Source organism: Coffea arabica, chromosome 6c (genome assembly GCF_036785885.1).
Source record: "Coffea arabica cultivar ET-39 chromosome 6c, Coffea Arabica ET-39 HiFi, whole genome shotgun sequence".
Classification (NCBI taxonomy): Eukaryota; Viridiplantae; Streptophyta; class Magnoliopsida; order Gentianales; family Rubiaceae; genus Coffea; species Coffea arabica.
The window spans coordinates 4,313,957-4,319,956 of record NC_092320.1 but is presented as its reverse complement, the minus strand read 5'-3'; the positions used below and the strand labels follow the sequence as shown (position 1 = coordinate 4,319,956).

General features: G+C 37.0%; 1 long non-coding RNA gene across 1 annotated transcript; it reads right to left on the bottom strand.

Annotated features, from left to right (window-relative positions):
• Positions 1-1,680: 1,680 nt before the first annotated feature.
• On the bottom strand, positions 1,681-4,585 carry LOC113694725 (uncharacterized). The gene is made up of 4 exons (XR_003449465.2): positions 4,383-4,585; positions 4,210-4,287; positions 3,979-4,080; positions 1,681-1,995 (listed from the first exon to the last, which is right to left on the bottom strand). It is a non-coding gene; the product is annotated as an uncharacterized lncRNA (long non-coding RNA).
• Positions 4,586-6,000: the final 1,415 nt, after the last annotated feature.

Here is a 6,000-nt window from a genome sequence, read left to right as displayed (position 1 = left end):
ATGGTGAATTCATATTCATTGGCATGATATTGGAAATATATTGTAGAACTCTCATTTTTTACACTTAGTGAAGTGAAAATCATGCGATAGACGGTCAATATATTCAAAAATACAGGGTCGTCTTACTAAATGATTTAGGGGTTGTTATTGTAGAAACCACGGTGAGTGAGTGGCATGGGTTAGTTCCTAATTTAAGAAGTCTTAAGGGTGGTTGGTTTTGATAGACATGTTCGATTTAGGGGTATTATTATAGAAGCCATGGTGAATGAGTAGCCTGGTTAATGCCTAATTTAAGAAGTCCTGAGGGTGGTTTTCTAAAAAAAAAAAAAAAGAAGTCCTGAGGGTGGCTTTTGATGGACAAGTCCTGTTGCCTGGCGTATTTTTGCTCGACTCCAAAGTCCAAACCGTTGGATTCTGTTCACATGTGAAGCGGCAGGAGAAGGTCAGAGCTAAAAGTATACACAAAGTGCCTTTTGATAAACATTCCAATCCAAGGACAATAAAGAATTAGACCGACACCGACATATAGCTCAAACCACCATCGCGACGCTCATTTATTCGGAAATCTATCAACGAATATAATGGACACCAAACTGGCAGTGTTTGAGAAATATTTCAAGCATGACCACGTTGTAATTTTCACCATATTCAACCAAAGCACGTCAGCAGCGACGTACTTGGGGAACGAGTAGCAAGTGCTTAACTGCTATTACCCATTCCCAACGCCCCCAACATAGCAACCGAATTTCAGTAATCTTTTGTTTTAGCACCCAAAAAAAAAAAAAAAAAACTTAAAACTTTTTGAGAATGCTCCTAGCTCCCAACCAAAGACATAGAAGACAGCAAGAGGAAAAATTACAATGAAATTTTAACTCACTGCAAAGTAGCAGCGTAGAGTGCAATTATGGTTTTGAATGAATAAACTCTTGAAAACGTGTAATCACACACACCATTGATTCCCATTGGAGGTTCCGGAAAGTCAATTGTCATACCGACCTTCCTATTAACCGTTGGTGCAGAATGCAAATATTCTATCCCCAGAGCTCAATTAACCATAGAGGTTATTAGCTAGGTGACCTTGTGGTACCAAATATTCTCAAACACTCTCCTCTATTGAAAGCATCACAAAAATCCTGCTTAGTCTCATATATCGTATTTTCAAACTCGGCCTGTTGTTATCATTTTTCTTAAGATGCAAGAGAAGACTCAAAGCCTTGCATGGGAGGAGGGGAAAAAGAGAGACGTTGAGTGTCAAACCAAGGCCCTCAACATTACCTGACTAATATTCTTATCAGCAAAGCTGAGTCTTGAAGACTTTGTAATATTAGTTTAGAAACTTGACCAGAACTAATCTTAAGCATGAAAATTCCAATGGCAACAAGAAAATTTACAAATTTAGAGCAACGACCCAACACACACACACACAACCCCCCCTCCAAAAACCAAAAAACCACAAAAAAAAAAAAAAAAAAATCCCTTCCCAAGAAAAGCCCTAAGCTCCAGAAAGTATAAAACATGAGGCCAAATTTGTGTGGCTCCTGGTGGAAACAAATTCTACTGGCCCAAGTCGGACCACATTATCATGCGGCATACACAAACACACACTGCCGTCAGCTCAATAGGAAAGAGAAACTTTTCCTGGTTTGCTGCAGACAGGAATAGTTTCCACATCTCAAGTCCTTTCTCGAAGTGCCTGTGTATACATATAGTTTGTTATAGGAAAATACTATCTTCAAACAACTAAATGTCGATCTAGAAAACCAAAATCATCCTTAATGACACAGATAGCATTTGCTAGTCTCAGCAACCTTTATTCACCAAAGAGATCTGATACAATTCTCCATCAAGAGATATGAAACCTTTCTTCTCAGAGGCTTACACACCTGTTAATTTCGGGCACTACACATTAAAAATCCAACTTCAATCTTTCTTGCTATCATCTATCAGAGCTGGTTTCTGTATATTATCTGGAGCAACAGAGTCTGCTTTGGCAACCTGTTCCAAAACAAGACTACTTTGCCATTAAAAAGAAGGAAGGCATGCATTGAAAGATGTACGTGTCACATACTATAAGAGGAAAACAACGAGGCAGATGGAACTGCAAAGAAACAAATAATAGCAACAAATTGTACTGTTAAACAATGAGCTAGCGTCTTATTCCATTCCTTCAGAATAAAGATGGCCTCAAAAGATATTTCTCATGAACCCACAACCTACCACTGAAACTAGAAACTTCATTTCTACAAGTCAAAATTAAGAATTACTATCTCATGGAGAACGGGATTAGATCCTCAATTGCCGTAATCGGCTCGACCTCCTCACTCTCTCCCCTATCACATAGCCACCCTAACGTCCTATGCCTCGAAGAAGTGGTATAAAAGATCAAACGAATGTCTACAAGTTGATTGAAGTTCTAAGAGACCAAAAGAAAAGTTCCTCAACAGCGTTGATGTACATCTTATCACCCTACTCACACATATGTACATATCATTGCCCCAGTCTGATGCATACACCATCATGTTAATGCTGTATCTCCATTGCCTACATATAGATATGAATGATCTGTTATGTACATAACATCACCCTACTCCTGTGTATCCACACCATACTTTCAGGAGTATCAACATGGTCAACATATCATCATCTACTCATTTAAGGCTACTTAACCTAATGAGGCCTAATCCTAAATTTCTCGTGGTTTCAAATCAGCTAAGCTTGAGTTGAAATAGGTCATAAAAGGATACAAGGCTGGCTGTAATTAAAAGGGCATGTAGCTGAGGATGCTTGCTAAATTGTGTGCCACATGCATGAGCAGGACAGAACAACCATAAGAGTTGTGAACTTGGGCTAGCACTACAAGCATTAACTCATCTGAGCAAGGGATACCCAAGCTTGAGTAAAGGACCCTGCTTGTCTCAAGTACATAAAGAGCTTTTTGCATGCTGATGAACTAGAGATGCGACCTTATGGCATATTAGTTGCTAAGGTCCATTCAATCTACATTTAATGAAAACAACTACATATTATAGGGGGGGAAAAGCCTAGTCTTAAGGTAAAAAAATCACTTTAGTTCCATCTCAAGGCCAGAAGATGGCAACTACTGGGTGAGTCAAATCACAATCCAACCCTAAAAAGACATTACTATTTAAAAAAAAAAATTGCTAAGTTTGATTGAACTTCGAATTATAGAGGGTTTTATTTGAAGCTTTATAGCTCAAGAATCTGTTGTAATGCTTCCTTATTCAGTGTGTCTGGCAAATATTTTGTTAAAGGTTTAACATTGTAAGAATTAAGATTGGAACTTCTTATCCTGACTCCTGTTTCTGCTTGGCTGTAATGGTTTAAAGCTAGGGCTTCTCATGTCTCAGCTTGCGCCAGAAAGACAAATCTAGGGATTATGCTTCAGCATATGAAATAAACCGACAAGCTAAACTCATAGATGGTAATTCATTTTTTGGAACTGTTAATCAGGCTGCAAAGCTTATTCAACACCATTGCCTTAATGACACAGGCAGCTCACTTCCAACAGATTCGAATGCTCACTCCTCGAGGTGTGGTGTTTCTGAATTAACATTTTGGCATTCCTCTGCAGAAATAAAATAACCTCATAGCCAGATTTTTTCCCTAATTTTATTGTTTGGTATGAAAGAAACTTAAGGGATGAACAACCAGTGTTAAAGGCTTCTAGAAGTCCCAGAGAGAGTGGGAAGGAAGACTCAAATGAAATTTACCAAGGACAAAGAAGAGATGAGTTTTGTAAGTCCTGTGTTCTAGAGAATCCAATACAAGCTACCACTACTTTCTAGAGAATTATACTTACTACAGTTAACTGAATCCGATACTGTTCAGCATCATTATGCAACTAAGCTACTAAAGAAACTAGATTGCTAAAGCTCTACGCGAAATAATGTCGATTTAGGTCAAACCTGAAACCAACTCTTCATGGATCAAAAAGCAGCCACTAGATGTATCACTTACCGAATTGCTGTTTGGTTTGGTGGCAGAAGGCTTGTAAGGACAAGCTGGAGGTGCCCTTTCCGGCTTCCGATATTCCCAACCGAATAACCTATATATTTTCCCCTGAAGATTGTATAAATGGGCAAATAAATCATTTTAGAAAAACAAAATAACGAAATCGTGTAAGCAATCATATGCATAACAATATGTGAAGGCTAACTGTAATCAATATGTGAAGGATCATGTTGGTACCATGATGAAATCGAAGAGGAGGGGCAACAAGTTGACGATTGGGACCAGGAATAGGGGCAACAAACACGCTAGGCACACCTGTTTTCATTTGACAAATTAACAAAACCAAACCAGCATACGTGATGAAACTTAAGTTTCTAAAGATTGTAGGATCCTTAATTTTAGTGTTTTACCATTTTTGATAGTTTTTCGAACTTTGTTTCGACGTCTGCCGGTTCGCAATTGTTTCTCCTGTTGCTCTGCTCTCTCTGCTGGAGACGGGGCACTTTATCTAATTCGGGGTCAATTGCAATTTAACCCTTGAATTTGAAACCATCGCAAAAGCTCCCATGAACTTCTTAACGTAAGCTGTAACTCGTTATGTCTTAACCGCCGTACCTTCAACGCTACACCACGCAAGTTTTATTAGTACACAACATATACTTCTTGTTTGGTAGGCAAGTTTATCTCATACAAATTTTTTAAAAGTTTGTATTACAATAACCTTAATAAACTTCTCAAAATTTTTAAACTATACATTTCAAAATATTCAAAAATTTACACACTTCAAACATTTTTTAAAAATTTTTTACAGTAAGTTATAGTAAAATTTTAGATAAACATCCAAAAAATTCAATTGTCAAACGGGGCCATAATAGCAGTGTTCATGCTCATAGCTGGAGGACAAAGGCAAGGAAGGTAGTCAAAAATAATTTACGTCCAAGTTTATTTATCGGTATAAATTTTGAAAATGTACTATTGAAATCACGACATGTAACTTTTTTTTTTTTTAGGATTTCTCACGGGGAATAGACCCCCGCAGACTAATTCTCTGCCTCTGCAACTTGCTGGCAGCGAGACTCGAACCAGGGACATCACCCCATCTTCAGCACCCCCATGCCACTAGACCAAGCCCCGAGGGACACACGACACATAATTTTGACATAATTGATATATACAGTTTCACATAATTAGGTAACTTGTTATAGTATGACCATTACAAAGGGATATTAATGGTTTGTGATAAATTATACGTAACATATTTTAAAAGTGTCATGACATGTACAAATAATTACGCAGACATCTGTTTGTGTCCCTCTTCCGTCCCTAGAATTCAAGTATAAAAAGGTGCATTCTGCTCTTATCAATTATTTTTAGAATAAATATTATATACACTGACAATGTATACACTATAACCGTTAGATTCATGATATGTGTGTGAAAGTTGAATTTTAAATTTAAATTTTGCATAGTTCTCATTCATCCAACGCTGTCAATATAGGAAAGATTAATCCATATTTTTTTAGAGTAAATTTTATATACACTGATAGTGTATATATTATCACCGTTAGATTCATGACATGTGTACAGAATTTGAATTTCAAAATCAAATTTTGCATAATTCTCATTCATCCAATGCTGACAGTGTACACACTGTCAATGTAGGAAAGATTAATTCTTATTTTTTGAGAATAAATCTTATATACATTTGCATAGTTCTCATTTATCCAATGCTGACAATGTGTATACACTGTCAATGTAGGAAAGATTAATTCTTATTTTTTTAGAGTAAATTTTATATATACTGATAGTGTATACACTATCACCGTTAGATTCATAGTACTATACCCTTAAAATCGTCTCATCACAAGAAGTTTTCTCTTGTAATTGATCCTTCGGCAAGTAGAAAGTTCAAAATAGGTCTAGGCTTACAACTATAGCTCCAATTGCAGATCGAGGAGAAATGGGTGCTCTATAGCTGCATTTATGGATAGTTTTTGAGTTTAGCGCGAAATTTAAGCGGGGAAACTT